The sequence below is a fragment of the Chenopodium album genome, chromosome 1, assembly GCF_948465745.1.
Source record: "Chenopodium album chromosome 1, dcCheAlbu1.1, whole genome shotgun sequence".
NCBI lineage: Eukaryota > Viridiplantae > Streptophyta > Magnoliopsida > Caryophyllales > Amaranthaceae > Chenopodium > Chenopodium album.
The window spans coordinates 22,946,078-22,963,105 of record NC_137834.1 but is presented as its reverse complement, the minus strand read 5'-3'; positions in this window follow the sequence as shown (position 1 = coordinate 22,963,105).

Below are 17,028 nucleotides of genomic sequence, written 5' to 3'. Positions count from 1 at the left end.
CGAAAACACCAACAGCTCCCTCCACTATTGTGCGCCATCTAAAAAATCGCCTCCACCACTCCGCCACCTGAAAAGCATCATCGACCACTCCTCCACCTGCACAGCCGCGTCGAGGCCTGAGAGCCACCCCCTGAGGTTCACCACAGGCCACACAGCCCTGAGATTCGCGCACTCCCCGAGGTTCATTCTCCACAGCCACCGTGCCAAGCCGCCGCGCGTAGCCCCTAGTTCCTCCACCACTGACTGTCGTCCTCTACCCTCCATCTCTCCTTCCCTTCCACCTCCACCTAGGGTTAGTATTACATTTTTTGGTGGCAATTTGAACAATTATATTCAAATATGTACTTATATTATTTTCTTTTGCATTTTGAAAAATTGTTAGGCAAATTAAAGTTAAGGTTTGAATATAATTTTACCCTAATTTTACTGAATTTTAGGTTGTTTTATTGGGAAATTTTGAATAAATTAGAGATTAGCTAGTAACCTTGTTACTTAGTTGAATTTTGGTATGTTTTAATGGGTAATTTTGAATAAATTAGATATTAGTAACCTTGTTACTTAATTAGTTGAATTTTGGTATGTTTTAATGTGTAATTTTAGGTTATTTTAATAAGTAATTTTGAATAAATTAGAGATTAGTGACCTTGTTACTTAGTTGAATTTTGGTATGTTTTAATGGGTAATTTGGAACAAATTAATGAATAAATAGTTTAGCAATTTTTAGTTTGATGAATGTTGTGTTTTAGCTTAGAAATAAATCATTTGATAAGAAATGTAGGAAATAGGGAAAGTAGAAGTCATATTGGCCATATTTGGGCCATTTTGGATAAAATGCGTCTTAAAACTTAGTAAAATGCTCTTTTATTGTGATTTCAAACCTTAGACTAGGTAATATTGACATGTTATGAGAAAAAAAATAGTTCATTTGATAAGAAATGTAGGAAATGGGCAAACTAGAAGTCATATAGGCTATATTTGGGTCATTTTGGATGAAATATACTCCGAACTTAATAAAATGCTCTTTTGATGTGATTTCAAGCCTTAGACACCTAACACTAGGTAATATTGACATGTTATGAGAAAGAAATAGTTCATTTGATAAGAAATGTAGGAAATGGGCAAAGTAGAAGTCATATAGGCCATATTTGGACCATTTTGAGTAAAATGCGTCTTAAAACTTAATAAAATGCTCTTTTGATGTGATTTCAAGCCTTAGTCATCTAAAATTACGTAACATTGACATGTTATGAGAAATAAATAGGTCATTTGATAAGAAATGTAGGAAATGGCCAAAGTAGAAGTCATATAGGCCATATTTAATTTGGGCCATTTTTGATAAAATGCGTCTTGAAACTTAGTAAAATGCTCTTTTGATGAGATTTCAATCCTTAGACACCTAAGACTAGGACTCATGAACCGAATTTCTTCTAGAGGATTTGAATGTGCCTCCATTTCAGATGCTCCATGAGTTGTGCTTGATGCCATTGTTCATCCAAGGAGAGATTCGATAAATCTTGTGATTTCCCCAAGAAATGATCCTAATCAAGCGCTCCATTTGTTTCGTTCTGTAGACAAGATGGAGGTGGGACAGTGGCATACTTAGAGACGTATAAGTCTTGGAAGTCGTCGTCCCATAACCCACACACTTCATTAGTTGCCCCTATGAGTGTTGTGGTTAGAGGCTTCCCTATGGGAGTGATATAATTCAAAGGATTGAACGTATCTCTTCCCATATGATCCTCATCAATGTGAAATGTCCCCAGTGGGAATACATTGTTGTTGGGTTTAGGCGTGGGAATTCTCTCATCGTCTACTTGATCTTGTATTTTGTGTTTTAGGACAAAGCAACTTTCAATATCATGTCCAATACCTCTATGATAAGCACAATAGGCATTGCCATCCTATTGAGAGTTTATTTTTTTGGAGGAGTGGGTGGCGTTGGCCCTATTGGTGCGAGCAATCCTTTTTCATTTATTTTTTCTAGTAATTCTTTATAGCTCACAGGAAATTGTGTAAACCTTCTTTCTTTTGTCCATGTTCTCCGAGGGTCATTATATCGCATTGTGCTATTATATTGCATGGAAGTCGCAAACACATCAATAGAGGATGAAGTGTTATCATTCCCCTTTTTGTAGTTTCTCTTAGGTTGATGATGATGAGGCTTGTTTGCCTTTTTTTTAGCAAGATAATCTTCAATCCTAGTAGCCACATAATAGACCTTTTAAAAAGTGTCTAAACCAAGGTAGCGTAGATGTTTGTTGTACTTTTCATGACAATTGTCAATGAACTTTTTTACCGACTCAAGTTCAGGTGGCCTTTGGGCAAGGTGGGCCACCTTTTCTCACAATCTACCTTAGAAAGCAAGGAAACCTTCATCGTCGTCTTGCTTAAGCATTTCAAGTTCACGCAAAGTAGATTTGAACTCTACGTTACTCTCATATTGGGTAATGAAAGCCGAAACTACATCTTCCCATGATGTCTTGAACTTAGCATCTAGCCCATAGTACCACTCTCTTGCGGCTGGGTCTAAAGATAAAGGGAAAGTCAGATCATAAAGCTTAGGATCAACTCCCTTTAAAGCCATAGTGCTAGTAAAACTCATTAAATGATTTTTTGGATTATTGGTCACCTAGAATATTAGCAAGTCCGTAAAGTAAGTCCTGTAGGAGGAGCAAACTTTTCTGCTTCAAAGTACTTGTTCCCCCATTGTGGAACGAAGAACAAGATTCTCTAACGAATTCTCTTTTATGGATAGTTCATCCATTTTTTGTTGGAAAGCTAAAGCTTCGACATTTTTCTTTTCAGCTTTTTCTAGTTTCTTCATTCTTTTCTCCTCGGCCTCTTGAGCCTTTTCCTCACTCAAACAAACAATCTCTTCTTAGAGTTTCTCTATGGTTGACATCTTTGTTGGACTAGAGTAATTTGTTGAGGGAAGATGGTTTGAAAGGGGTGAATTATTTGATGGTAAACGTAGAATGCAAGTGCCCAGGAGTCTTCGTTCCCAAACTTTCACATTGTTTGATGTGCGTGTGGTGCGCTGCTTGGTGCGTAGGGGTAGTTGGGTGTATGTGAGTGTGCTTCTTGCTTGAGGCATGGTGCGCGCATAACAGGAAGCTCGAGTGGCCTTCATGGCCACGAGTAGTAAGCACGGCCCGTAGGGAGCACTACACGTATGCGATGCTTTAGGCTATGGGTGTGATGCTTGGGTTGGGCCATGACTGTGCGCACGAGCCCTTACTGGGCACCCATGCCTCGGTGTCTAGCACACCATGCCAAAAGGCTTGATGTTAGGGACTTTGGGGTTTTAGAGCTATGCTAATTTTGCATTTTGCCAATTTTAATTAAATTTTGGAGGTTAGGCCTTGGTTTTGAGCGGCACTTGCAAAATTTTATTTTGGCAAAATTTTGGGTTTACCAGCTTAATTAATTGGATTAATTAAGATGGATGCGCAATTTAGTGGAAGTTTCAATTTTAATTGCGCTTAATCACATAATTGGTTAAACAACATAGACTAGTTTTAATTAGGCGCGTTAATCGGATTAACCACCTAAATTAGTTACTAGTTTACGCGTGTTTGTACATTGCTACTTGTTTATCGTTGTAAAATGAATGGGCCATTCACACTACATATAGTGACTGGATGAATGGAATGTATATTCTCTTACATGTTTTATAAAATGGCAACTAGTGGGGCCTGATTAGGATAGAAAAATATGGACTGCGTTTCGTCATGTATTTTTGTAAATCTAAATACGGTCTGCGAACTGTTGAGTATTTTTGTACCTTAAAATTTAGATTAGTCCTAATCGTAGATACTAGTATTTGCATTATTTTGGTTATGTCTTTAAGATGGAGGTTCTTGGAAGACGAAGCCATGAAGTTGCGAAAGAAAACCCTTGAAGACTCAATGGGTCATGCTAGTTTCCAAATGCAACATTTACTTATGTTTTTGATATATATTTATGCTTCTATATGAATAATTTTTTAGATGCATGTTTAGGATTTTGAATGTTGTGATGATTAATTAAGTTCACTTAAACCAACCATTATAGAAACCCTGGGTCCCTAAAATATTGTAAAATTTATCATTAAAAAAAAAACACTTACCGACCTATTAAGAGTAGTGATGGGTTACACCAAAGCGAAACATCACTATTACTCCTAGGAAACGTAAGGCATACCGGGTATGCATCACTACGTGAAAAAACAAAATTGGCACCGGTTCAAAATCCCTTAATGCCACCGGTTTGAACCGGTGCCAATGTGGGGGGTGCCAAAACTCGAAATTGGCACCGGTTAAAGTGCCAAAACAACCTAATTAAAAAAAATTTAATTCAAAGTTTTTGGCACCGGTTAACCGGTGCCAAAAATCATTTTTTTTTTGTCTTTTTTTACTTAAAAATAATAAACTAAATTAAATGAGAACACAAAATAAAATCGAATATCACAATCAATATAATCGAATCTGTTCAATATGTATACAATAAAAAAAATTTTACAGTATAAAATAAAAAAATTACAACATATAAATAAAAAAAAAAATTACAACATATAAATAAAAAAAAAAATATTACAACATATAAATAAAAAAAGTACAATATAAAAAAAAAATTCAACATCTAAATCAATTGCATCTTGTTTCTTCGATTTAAGATCTAAATCCATATACCTGCACCAATTAAAACAACCAAAACAAATTGATTAACATGATTTAGCTGCGAAAAAAAAACCCAAAAAATCGAAAAAGAAAAAAGAAAATCTGTTAAAAACCCAGAAAAACCCAGAACATCAGTTTAAAAGAATTGAACCCAGAAAATCAGTTAAAACGAAAATCGAAAAATAAAAATATAAAAAAAACCCAGAAAAAAAAACCGATTAAAATAAAAACCAAAATCGAAAATCAGAAGAAAAAAACCCAGAAAATAAAAAAAAATCGAGAGAAAAAACCCATAAATTAAAAAAAATTCGAATTAAAATAAGTTTAAAATTCGATTAACCAAACCAGAAAATCGATAATCACTTAAAAAAACAAATTAAAATCGATTAAAATAAAACAAAATTCGAAAATCAGTTAAAAACCCAGAAAATAAAAAAAAAATCGAATTAAAATCCAGAAATTATACCCTAACCTTGCTCATGCATGATTCGTGGTGGATTAAACCAAAAAAATTTCGAAGAAATCCATAAAAAATTTCGAAGACACCCATAAAATCAATTAAACCCCAAAACTTCGATTATTGTAACCAAAAATCAACTTCGAACAAACCCATAAAAAAAACCCAAAAACGCATGCATTAACCCAAAATAATCGATTATTGTAATCGAAAATTAACCCAGAAATCGAAAAACAAAATTAAAATCGAAAAAAAAAATCGAAATCGAAAATAAAAACCAAGAAATAGAAAAAAAAAATCAAAATCAAAATTGAAAAAATTAACCCAGAAAAACCCAAAAATCGAAAACACGAAATCGAAAAAAAATTGAAATCGAAAAACCCGGGAAAAATAATTGAAATTGTAAAAAAAAAAAAACCGAGAAAGAGAAGATCCACAAAGAGAGATCAAAATAATTGAAATCGTAAAAAAATCGAATTGTTGGTTGTCTTCTAATGAAAGAAAGGAGGAGGAGATCTACAAAGAGAAAGAGAAAGAGAAAGAGCTGAGGTGAATTTAGGGTTGAGGATTTGTATATAAAGGGCCGCGTTTTTTTTATAATTAAAAGGCACCGGTTCAAACCGGTGGCCTTTTATGTTTATGCCACCGGTTTGAAGTGAACCGGTGCCTTATATCCTGGTTCAGCTTCCCACCAATTTTTAAGGCTATTTTTTCCACCGTTTTGGACTGAACCGATGGCAATTAGGGGGTGCCTTTTTGATATTTTCTACTAGTGCATGTTGGTTTTGGTTATACTCAACGATATGAGTGATGCAGTCCTAACATGTCGTGACAAACTGGATAAGTTGTTAAAAGATCATTGGATGCGACGATTTATCCAACCAAGAGTGGCTTGGAGCCATTAGCAAAGAGTTGCTTACCTTAGAATATTAAGTGTTAAGACAAGCCAAAGCATGCTTAATTACTCATTGATTCTTTGGATCTTGGAATCGACTTATTCTCACCAAATTGGGACAATTTAATGTGTGAATAAGACGTTTAAATAAGTTTGATAAATATGCATGATTTCAGTCTTATTTAAGTATTATGAATGAGTTTTCATTTCAAATTCTTTCGATTGTAGAACCATGTCTGCAAAAAACTCAAACAACCAACTCTCATCGCGCTCAATTCTTGACAAGGAGAAGTTGAGAGGGCCAAATTTTCTTGATTGGCAAATGAGACGTACTTGTGGCATTGTCGTCTTGGCCACATTAACACCAAAAACATCAAGAAACTTGTACAGGAAGGTGTTCTTGACTCATTCGATTTGCAATCGCTTGAGAATTGCAAAGGATGTTTATTAGGCAAGATGATAAAGTAGTCATTCTCCAAGTTGGGAGAAAGGGCAGGTGTAGGGAATATTTCAAGCATTATCCCTAGCTTGAACCCCAATGTGATCATACACTAAAGTACAGTGGTGTCCAAAGGGAAAGAAGATAGAGCAAAAGAGTCGCCAACAAGTTTTAGGAACTTGTAAACCGTTCACAAGGTGAAGGTTACACCCCTTAACGATCCAGGAGATCGTCAACTCCAATAGGGGTAGTTCGGGGATGAAGGTACAAATCCAACCTAAAAGAGATTGAACCTGCCCTAATAATAGGCCTCTACTTTATTCTGATCGTATTCATGTGCGCTTTCTGACTAACATGCAATCATTAGGATTAACCCTAAACATGTTTATCTATGTTGGTTGAATATAAATGCACAAATAAACTATTATTGGCGATCACTTGAATTATAATCATATTAACCCTAAATAAGATTATTAATTATCTTATTAAGCGTGATTACAAGTACCAAAATTCCCTTTAAACATGCATAAAAGGCGTGATCAAGCAATAACAATAAATATCAAGCAACATAATAATAATCATAAATGAATAATAATAATAATAATAATAATAATAATAATAATAATAATAATAATAATAATAATAATAATAATAATAATAATAATAATAATAATAATCATAATAATCATAATAATAATAATTATGAAAATAATCATGAAAATAATCATGTTAAAAATAAAGCATAATATTAATAGCAAGATCCTAGGCATGATACTAACAAGATTAATAACAAACCCTAGCACGTCACTAAACATCAAAATCAAAGCTTTAGCCCTAACATGATACTAACATGAATATTAGGAAAAGAATAGTAGGAAGCATCGTAGGAATCACAATTGTCATATTTGATATTAGAAATTATAGTTGTTACCCTAAACATGATACTAGGAAGCATTCTTTTAATCATACTTGATATTAGAAATTACCCTAAACATGATACTAGGAATCAAAATAATAACCTAAACATGATTTCTATATCATAATATCAATGTAAACAATTAAAGCACTTACTTGGATGCCTCGTACCTCTTTCTAATAACAAAATACACACGTTAGTAACTTCAAGGAAAATAATAAAACAAAGAATTAAATTAAATAATTGAAATAGAGATTTGGGACCAAACCCCCAGAAATTAAAACCTTTCACGTTTAGGGCGAAGGCAACTTTGAACTTGGCTAGGTGCTTCTAGGTCTTGTGAATGCGGAATTTTGTAGAGAAAGCTAGAGAGAGAGAAGAATTCTTACAAGCCAGAGAGAATAAGAAAAATAATTGTTGTTGATGAGAATTAATGATTGAAAACGAAGGTTTTAGGAGGCTATTTATAGAGAAAATCAGTCAAACGGATAGAAAAATAAATCAGAGTTTCGACGAGAATAAAACAGGTTAGCGCCAGACGCTGGACATTAGCGCCAGGCGCTAAAGCTAGCGCTAGGCGCCAAGCATTAGCGGCAGACGCTAGTCCCTGTCGTCAGACGCTAATCATTAATTTCACGCGTTTTCTTAATTTTGATAAAATTTAGCCGTACAGAAGGGCAAAATCGTATTTTCCTTTAAAACACTCTTTTATTTTGATTAAAACTCTAAAAAGTCAACCAATCAATTTATCAATGCTAATTGAATTAGAAATGAAAAGCACCTTATAGAAGAATCTAGAAAACTAAAATCAATTCTAATTGCATTAGGAATGATAAATCCAAATTAGGTCATCCTCTAAATCATTGGGCCGCACATAAACATCAAACCGGGCCCAGTTTAGTAATTTGGCCATAACTTCCTCATTATTCATCGGAATTGGGCTTATAATATATCGTTGGAAAGCTCTTTTCAAGCCCCTTCCAACTACACCATTATTGGACCCTTGCTATGGACCAAACCAAACTGGATTGGATATTTTATTAAAATAGGTTTTCAAAAACAGAGAGAAAGAAAAGAATTAAAACTATCCGCAACACTAAACTTTCCACACTTTCACTTCATTCGATTATGATTCGACGTGAAAGGTACTCATCACTAGGTTTGGTTTTGGGGAGACACAAATGGGTGTCTACAGAAGCCCCCACTTTGACTGAGTTTGGAGAAACGCAAGTTTCGAAAACAAAAGTCAAAGTATCGATAGGGACGGAGAATGATTTAGAACGTTCTGCGATCCTAAATCATTCTTGTAACGCTGATACCTGCAAACTAGCGTTAGTTAAACAGATAAAAGAGTTAAGAAACACGTATCTTGCACCGTCGAGCACACGTCTCTAAAAGTAACCGATTTGTTGCTATATTGTTGTTGTTGTGATAACCTTCCGCAAGCTAGGAAGCGCCATCCTGCTGTTTGTTTTGACGATCTTCTACAAGCTAGAGAATACCGCCTGATTACTGCTACGCCTGTAACTGCCTCCAATTCCGCCATGATAGACTTCTGCAAGCTAGAGAATCCCATCAAAGATTGCTTCGCTTGAAATGACCTTTTAGCGCTTTGTGACCATCTTCCGCAAGCCAGGGAACACGATTGAAGATAACTTCGCTTGAAATCACCTCCAGTTGTTTGTGACAACTCTCCGCAAGCTAGGGAACACTGTCGAAGATATCCTCGCCTGAAGCTATCCTTATTCGTTGCGATAATATTCCAAGGAAAATTACCGAAGACCCACGCTTGTCGATCTTTAAAGCTCGCTTGAACTTTGCTTCCGCTATGCCAGTACGTCGACGCTTTTGCTGCTTTTGAGCCTGTATGTCGGAGCCTTTTGAATTGTGAACTAGTATGTCGGTGCCTTTGCTATATGAACCATTATATCAGTGCCTTTGTTATATGAACCATTATGTCGGTGCTTTTGATGAGCCAATGCTTAGGCACTTAAAGCTAAGTGAGACGATCATTCATTAGGTCGATCATTTTATGCAATTGTAATCAAGCCGATTACAAAGCCATGTCAAATTGCTTAGAGGGGCTAACTGGCGTACCAAGGAACCAAAAATGCTGTAAGAGGTCGAAGCAACCGTTCTAAGTAGCTGAGCATTCTGTCGCCGCTGAAATTTTGCTGGCGCCGCAAATTTGGCTCTAGTGCCAGACGCTGGAACTAGCGCCAGGCGCTAAACCTGATCGTCTAGCGCCAAGTCCTGTCGCTTGGCGCTAGAGTCGGGATTTCCGTATATACCCCTCCTCTTCGTCATTTCCGCTGTTGCTGCTTGCTTTTGTTCGAGAATCGCCGCTGAGCTTCAATTCACTCGTTCTTGCTCGTTCTTCAACCGAATTCGCTCAAGTTTGTTGCAAATCGAAGCTTCTTTCATCTACTTTCCCGATCTATGTAAGTTTTCTCCAAACTCACTCCAGTTTTGATGAATTTTGCACATATTTGTTCACGAATTTCTTGAAAATTCGAAATTTATAATGCTTAATTCACTTTGTTTGTCAAATTTTATGCCATGAAATTGCTTGATTATGTTTATATATTGCCTTGGGAGTAATTTGAGACTTGTTTGACTTAATTTGGTCAAGAAACGAATAAATCACCATTGTTGGACCCCTTAAGGTCGGGAATAAAATGTAGCTTGTTCTTGATGTTTTTGCTAGCAATTCTTGTCCAATTTGTCACAATAATTACCAATTTTACCATAGTATTGCAAGAATTTGTTCGATTGCTTGAAAAATGCCGTGTATTCTCAATTTGAAATTGTGCTCTGTTTTAGTACGTACTACGTACTCTGTTCTTTGCAAACATAGTATCATGCGGCTAGACGAACCTTAGATACTATAGAACTTTAATTTATATTGATTTTTCACAATGTAGCATGGCTAAACAGCGAGGTTCGGGTTCACGGTCCCGAGACACACGACGGGAGCATGAGCCCGTAGAGGAGGACGCCGACTCGTCCACTTCTCTTAGTCCCCTCCCTGAGTGGGATGAGCGGATTCTGTACTTCTCCCCCGTCCACCATATTTCTGAGAGGGTGCGACGTGGGATCACGGTTGGTAGGACGCGCTACCAAGGCTCAGGCTACGATGCCCTGGCCGACCTGTACAAGATGCACATCGGCGTTGATGGAGAGGTGAGACTTCTCTGGGAGTCTTGCGGGTTGACTGTGTAGTTTGAGACCTCGGAGGCGATGATTGCCTCTAATGGGGGTCACCACGTGGCCCGCGCCTTGGTGGAGTTCTTTTGGGACACCACCAACACTTTTCACTTCCCTTGGGGGTGAGATGATGGTAACCCCGACCGACTTCAGTCTCATTACGGGACTGGAGTTTAGTTCTACTGCGCTGCCATTCGACAGCGAGATTAGTGTCTTCTCACCTAAGGTTGAGGAGCTGTTAGGTCCGATTGTTGTTCGGGCTCGTGCTGAGGTATAGTTGACTCAGTTTAGTGCTAAAGGCATTCGCCGATCGACTCTGGTGGCAGCTTTTGAGGATGATGCGACCACCCGAGAGCAGCGGGTGTGTATCTTTGTGTTTATCTTGCTATCAGGGATGTTTTCCCCTGACAAGGGTAGTAGAGTGCTGCTTTAGTATCTACCTGCGGTCCGTGTTCTTCACTTGATCGGGACTTACGACTGGGCCAGCTTGGCCTATGCTGACTTTGTTTGAGCGTTACGAGACTCGTGTCGACACCGGTCCTTCACGGGGAACGTCGCTTTGTCCGGCTTTTGGAGAGTCGTAGAGGTATACTTTATATCCCATAAAGTTTAGCTCTAAGCTTTGGTTAGCACTTGCTGATACTTTTTGCCTTTTGTAGATCTGGTTCTACGAGTAATTTCCTTCAGTTACGCCGGCGAGACCATCGCCGCGCGGGTTTCCGGTGAGTGCCTGCTGGGGAGGCCGCCGCACTGGGATGTCTACTGCTTATGTCCGAGATCAGATCATCTCGGTATGGTTCTTTTTATAGTTGAACATTTTCGTATCACCTTTAGTAGATTCTTATCTCATAGGCGTTCTTCGCAGGAGCCTAACGTGCAGTATCGGCCATGGATCGGCTTGGTTGTCCTTAGGTTAGCTGCGCAGTACACCGCTATGCGTCGCTACTTCTTAGGGACATATGGAGCGATTACATATCTTGGAGAGAGGGTTGCTATTCAGCATTCCTCAGACACTTTGGTCGTTCCTGCTCCTTCGCCGCGTCATATGTTCAATGGCGCGAGGTTGGTGAGCATGTCAGAGAGGGCTGATGCCCCTTGGCGATCTTATACGATCCCTAGGCGGTGCTATGAGGAGGAGATGCTGCCGCTGTTAGCTCCAGCCCCTGTTTCGGCTGAGGAGGTGGCGGTATGATTTTCATCTTTTACCTTTTGTTAAGTAGCCCCCAAGTGATATCTTATTGGTTTTGATTTGCTTTCGTCAGGTTGGACCCATCGAGTTCGTACCTCCTCATATGTCCATCCATTATCAGGGGATAGGGGTGAGCAAAAATTTAGGGTACCCTGATGTGGAACCGGAACCTATTCGGAACCGCAGGTTCCAAACCCGGAACCTGTTGAACAGGTTCCGGTTCCGGGTAATAAAATTGGGAACCTGTTGCAACAGGTTCCGGTTCTGGGTAATAAAATTTTGGACCTAGAACCTGTAGGGTACCCTGTTAGTACATATTCCCTATAGGATACATGAAACTGAAACCTATATGGTATTGAATATTCTAGACAATTAGTGTTGGTTTGTTATATTTGAAGCAGTTTACTAAAGTTGTAAGCTTTTATTGTGAACATCCATTTTTAAAAATATAGAATTGTCACAATTATCAAGTAACTATTAAGCTTACTTTGAAAAACAGGGTACCCTGTTTAGGAACCGGAACCTGCAGGTTCCGGTTCCGGTTCCCAAATCTTAGGAACCTGTTGCAACAGGTTCCGGTTCCGGTTCCTACTTTTAGGAACCTGTTGCAACAGGTTCCGGTTCCGGGTACCGATATTTTTACAGGGTACCCTGCTACGCTCACCCCTATCAGGGGACATACGGGCCGATCGAGGAGATGATTCCTCCGGCACCTGAGGATGAGCGCTTCGTGGAGCGGCCGATTCCTCGCCACGAGACTCGGGTAAGCTTTATTTATTTGCAATTTTGTTCATGTATGTTATGCATTATTACTGACTTTATTTCTTCGACAGTTCTCGCGGGAGGTGGTCTCGGCGATGGCACGGTGTATAGATGCCTTCCGGAGCTAGCTCGTTCAGATGAGGAATGTGGCTACGTGTCGTCGCGATGACGCCGTTTAGGAGGTAACCTTCCTTCTTATTTTTGCATTCTGACTTAGTTTCTTCTTGCAGGGTCAGCCCATTCCTTCTCGTACCCGGACGAGACTCGAGGTCCGGAGAGACCCGGCGAGGTCTAGCTCGAGACGTCGCCGTACTGGTTCTGGCGGTCGGGGTGGTCGTTTTGAGGCTGCTCGGACTGATGCGGTGGAGGGCTCGGGCTCTTCATCTGAGGGTGCACGTGCTGGACCGGTAGGCCAGGGGAGGCTACCTCGACTCTTAGAGGTGGTGGGATGTACGAGGTCGGCTCGTCATCGCAGCAGCCTCCGCAGCCTCAGCCTCAGGGTGATCTTGGGTGGATGAGTCCTAAGCTGAGTTTTCCACCTCCCGAGGAGACAGGAGCTGGAGGAGAGGTTACTCCTCGTACTGTGCAGTTTTACGATATGATGGGCGTCTCTCATCATTTGCGTCCTCCTGCGCCGTAGTTTATGCCTGTGTTTATTTTATTTTTGACTTGTATAGAACTTTGCCTTTACTAGACTGATTTATTAGACATATTTGTATATACTTACCCCTATGAGTTTATTTATTTAACATTTATTTATTATTTTTCATTTTTTATGTGTATATTTGTGTGTGCAAAGAATTGTGATAATTAATAATTTTGCGCAAAAATTCCGTCATTTTTATTATTGATGGAGGGTATCCGACTTTCTCCCCCAAAAAAGAAAATGAAAAATAAAAATATTGGATTTACAAAAAAACTTAAAAATTAAGTCTAAATAAAATCCAAAAAATATAATTAATATAATTGATATATTTAATTAAAAGGATATAAAAAGGATAAAGAAAATCCTAAAGTCATTGTTCAGACTCGAATCAGCCAGGAAAACGCGGTTTTTGAAAAGCTCGTATGATAAGACACGTCAGCGCCACCTGGCGCCACACATTTTGCGTTAGCGCGAGACGCTAATTCTTTGCACTTGGCGCCAGGCTCTGGCGTTAGGCGTCAAAGTCTGGTGACTAGCGCTGATGAGCGCTGACTTCGAATCCTTTCCGGATTGAAACTGTGCCGATGTTGTGTATAAATAGCCCCCTGATCAGCCGATTTTCTTCATAATTTCAGCAGATTAAATATAGTCTTAGCTTTTGAAAAAAAAATAAAAAATCATGTCTTTAATCACTAAGAGTTTTACCAATTTCACTCATGAATGGTGTCGGTCTCTAACTGCCAAGGAGAGAAAAGAATTAGACTTTTTTCATATGGGGGGTTGTAGGGAATATTTCAAGCATTTTCCCTAGCTTGAACCCCACTGTGATCATACACTAAAGTACGGTGGCGTCCAAAAGGAAAGAAGATAGAGCAAAAGAGTCGCCAACAAGTTTTAGGAACTTGTAAACCGTTCACGAGGTGAAGGTTACACACCTTAATGATCCAGGAGATCGTCAACTCCAATAGGTCTTGAACCATGACTGGTAGTTCGGGGATGAAGGTAAAAATCCAACCTAAAAGAGATTGAACCTGCCCTAATAATAGGCCTTTACTTTATTCTGATCGTATTCATGTGCGCTTTCTGACTAGCTAACATGCAATAAATAGGTTTACCCTAAACCTGTTCATCTATGTTGGTTGAATATTAATGCACAAATAAATCTATTATTGGCGATCACTTGAATTATAATCAAATTAATCCTAAACAAGATTATTAATTATCTTATTAAGCGTGATTACAAGTACCAATTCCCATTAAACATGCATAAAAGGTGTGATCAAGCAATAAAAATAAATATAATCAAGCAACATAATAATAATCATAAAAATAATTATAATCATAACAATTATAAAAATAATCATGATAATAAATCATAAAAATTATAATCATGTTAAAGCATAATAATAGTAAGATCCTAGGCATGATTCTAACAAGATTAATAACAAACCCTAGCATGTCATTAAGCAATAAAGATCAAAGCTTTAACCCTAACATGATACTAACAATCATAAATATTAGGAAGAACATAGGAAGCATCATACTTTTAATCATACTTGATATTAAGGTTACCCTAGACATGATACTAGGAAGATCAAAACGCCCTAACATAACATTAGGAATCATAATAACAACCTAAGCATGATTTCTACATCATAATATTAATAATTAAAAACCATTAAAGCACTTACTTGGATGCCTCGTACCTCTTTCTAATAACAAAATACACGCATTAGTAACTTCAAGGAAAATAATAATTAAAACAATTAAATTAAATAATTGAAAGAGAGATTTGGGACCAAACCCTCAGAAATTAAAACCTTTCACGTCTAGGACGAAGGCAACTTCGAATTTGGCTAGGTGTTTCTAGGTCTTGTGAATGCGGAATTTTGTATGAAGGGTGGTTCAGAAAAAGAGAGAAATAAAAAGCTTCTAGCTTTAAGAGAAAAGAGAACTAGGGAGTTGATGATTGTAGATGATTCAAAATGGAGTTTTTAGGAGGCTATTTATAGAGAAAATAAGCCAAAAAGATAGAAAATCGAACCAGAGTTCTGATGCGAAAAAACAGAGTTAGCGCCAGACGCTGACATTAGCGCCAGACACTAATGCTAGCACCAGGCGCCAAGCTTAGCGCCAGGCGCTAATGCTGACGTTAGGCGCTAATAAGCTTTTTTACGCGTTTTCTAAAATCAGATAGATTTTAACCGTACAGGAGGATAAAATCGTATTTTCCTTAAAAACACTCTTTTATTCTGATTAAAATTCCAAAAAGTCAACAAAAGTCAATTTATCAATGCTAATTGCATTAAGAATGAAAAGAACTTTCTAGAAGAATCTAGAAGACTAAAACCATTCCTAATTGCATTAGGAATGATAAATCCTTATTAGGCCCTCCCCTAGATCATTGGGCCGCATATAAGGCTCAAACTGGGCCCAATTTAGTAATTTGGCCATAACTTCCTCAATATTCATATGAATTGGGCTTATAATATATCGTTGGAAAGCTCTTTTCAAGACTTATCCAACTACACTATTAATGGACCAATATCATGGACCAACCAAACTGGATTCAAAAACAGAGAGAAGAGAAAAGAAATTTAAACTATCCGCAACACTGGACTTTCCACACTTTCACTTCATTCGATTATGATTCGACGTGAAAGGTACTCATCAACGGGTTTGGTTTTGGGGAGACACAAATGGGTGTCTACAGAATTCCCCACTTTGACTGAGTTTGGAGAAACGCAAGTTTCGAAAACAAAAGTCAAAGTATCGATAGGGACGGAGAATTATTCAAAATGTTCTGCGATCCTAAATTATGCTTGTAACGTCGATACCTGCAAACTAGCGTTAGTTAAACAAATAAAAGAGTTAAGAAATGTGTATCTTGCACCGTCGAGCACATGTCTCTAGAAGTAACCGACTTGTTGCCGTATTTCTGATTTTTGACGACCTCCTGCAAGCTAGAGAATGCAACCTGAAGACTGCTACGCTTGTAACTGCCTCCAATTCCGCTATGATAGACTTCTGCAAGCTAGATAACCCCATCGAAGATTGCTTCGCTTGAAACGACCTTCTAACATTTCGTGACCATCTTCCGTAAGCCAGGGAACACGATCGAAGACAACTTCGCTTGAAATCACCTCTAGTTGTTTGTGACAACTCTCCGCAAGCTAGGGAACGCTGCCGAAGATATCCTCGCTTGAAGCTATCCTCATTTGTTGCGATAATGTTCCAAGGAAAATTACCGAAGATCCACGCTTGTCGATCTTTAAAAGCTTACTTGAACTTTGCTTCCGTTATGCCTGTACGTCGGCGCTTCTGCTGCTTTTGAACCTGTATGTCGGTGCCTTTTGCTGAATGAACCAGTATGTCGGTGCTTTTTGCTGAATGAACCAGTATGTCAGTGCTTTGCGATGAGCCAATGTTTAGGCGCTTTAAGCTGAGTGAGAGGATCATTCATCAGGTCGATCACTTTATGTAATTGTAATCAAGCCGATTACTAAAATCATGTCAATTGCTTAGAGGGGCTAACTGGCGTACCAAGGAACCCAAAATATATTGCAAGAGGTTGGAACAACCGCACCAAGTGGCTAAACAGTCTGGCGCCGCTGAAATATTGCTAGCGCCGCATATTTGGCTGTAGCGCCAGACGATGGTACTAGCGCCAGGCGCTAAGCCTTATCGACTGGCGCTAAAGTCTATCGCTTGGCGCTAGAGTCGAGTTTTCCATAAATACCCTTCTCTTCTTCATTTCCGTTGCTGCTGCTCGTGTTTTGCTTGAGAATTCGCTCAGAACTTCAATTTGCTCGTTTTTGCTCGTTTCTCAACCGAATTTGCTCAAATTTGTTGCAAATCA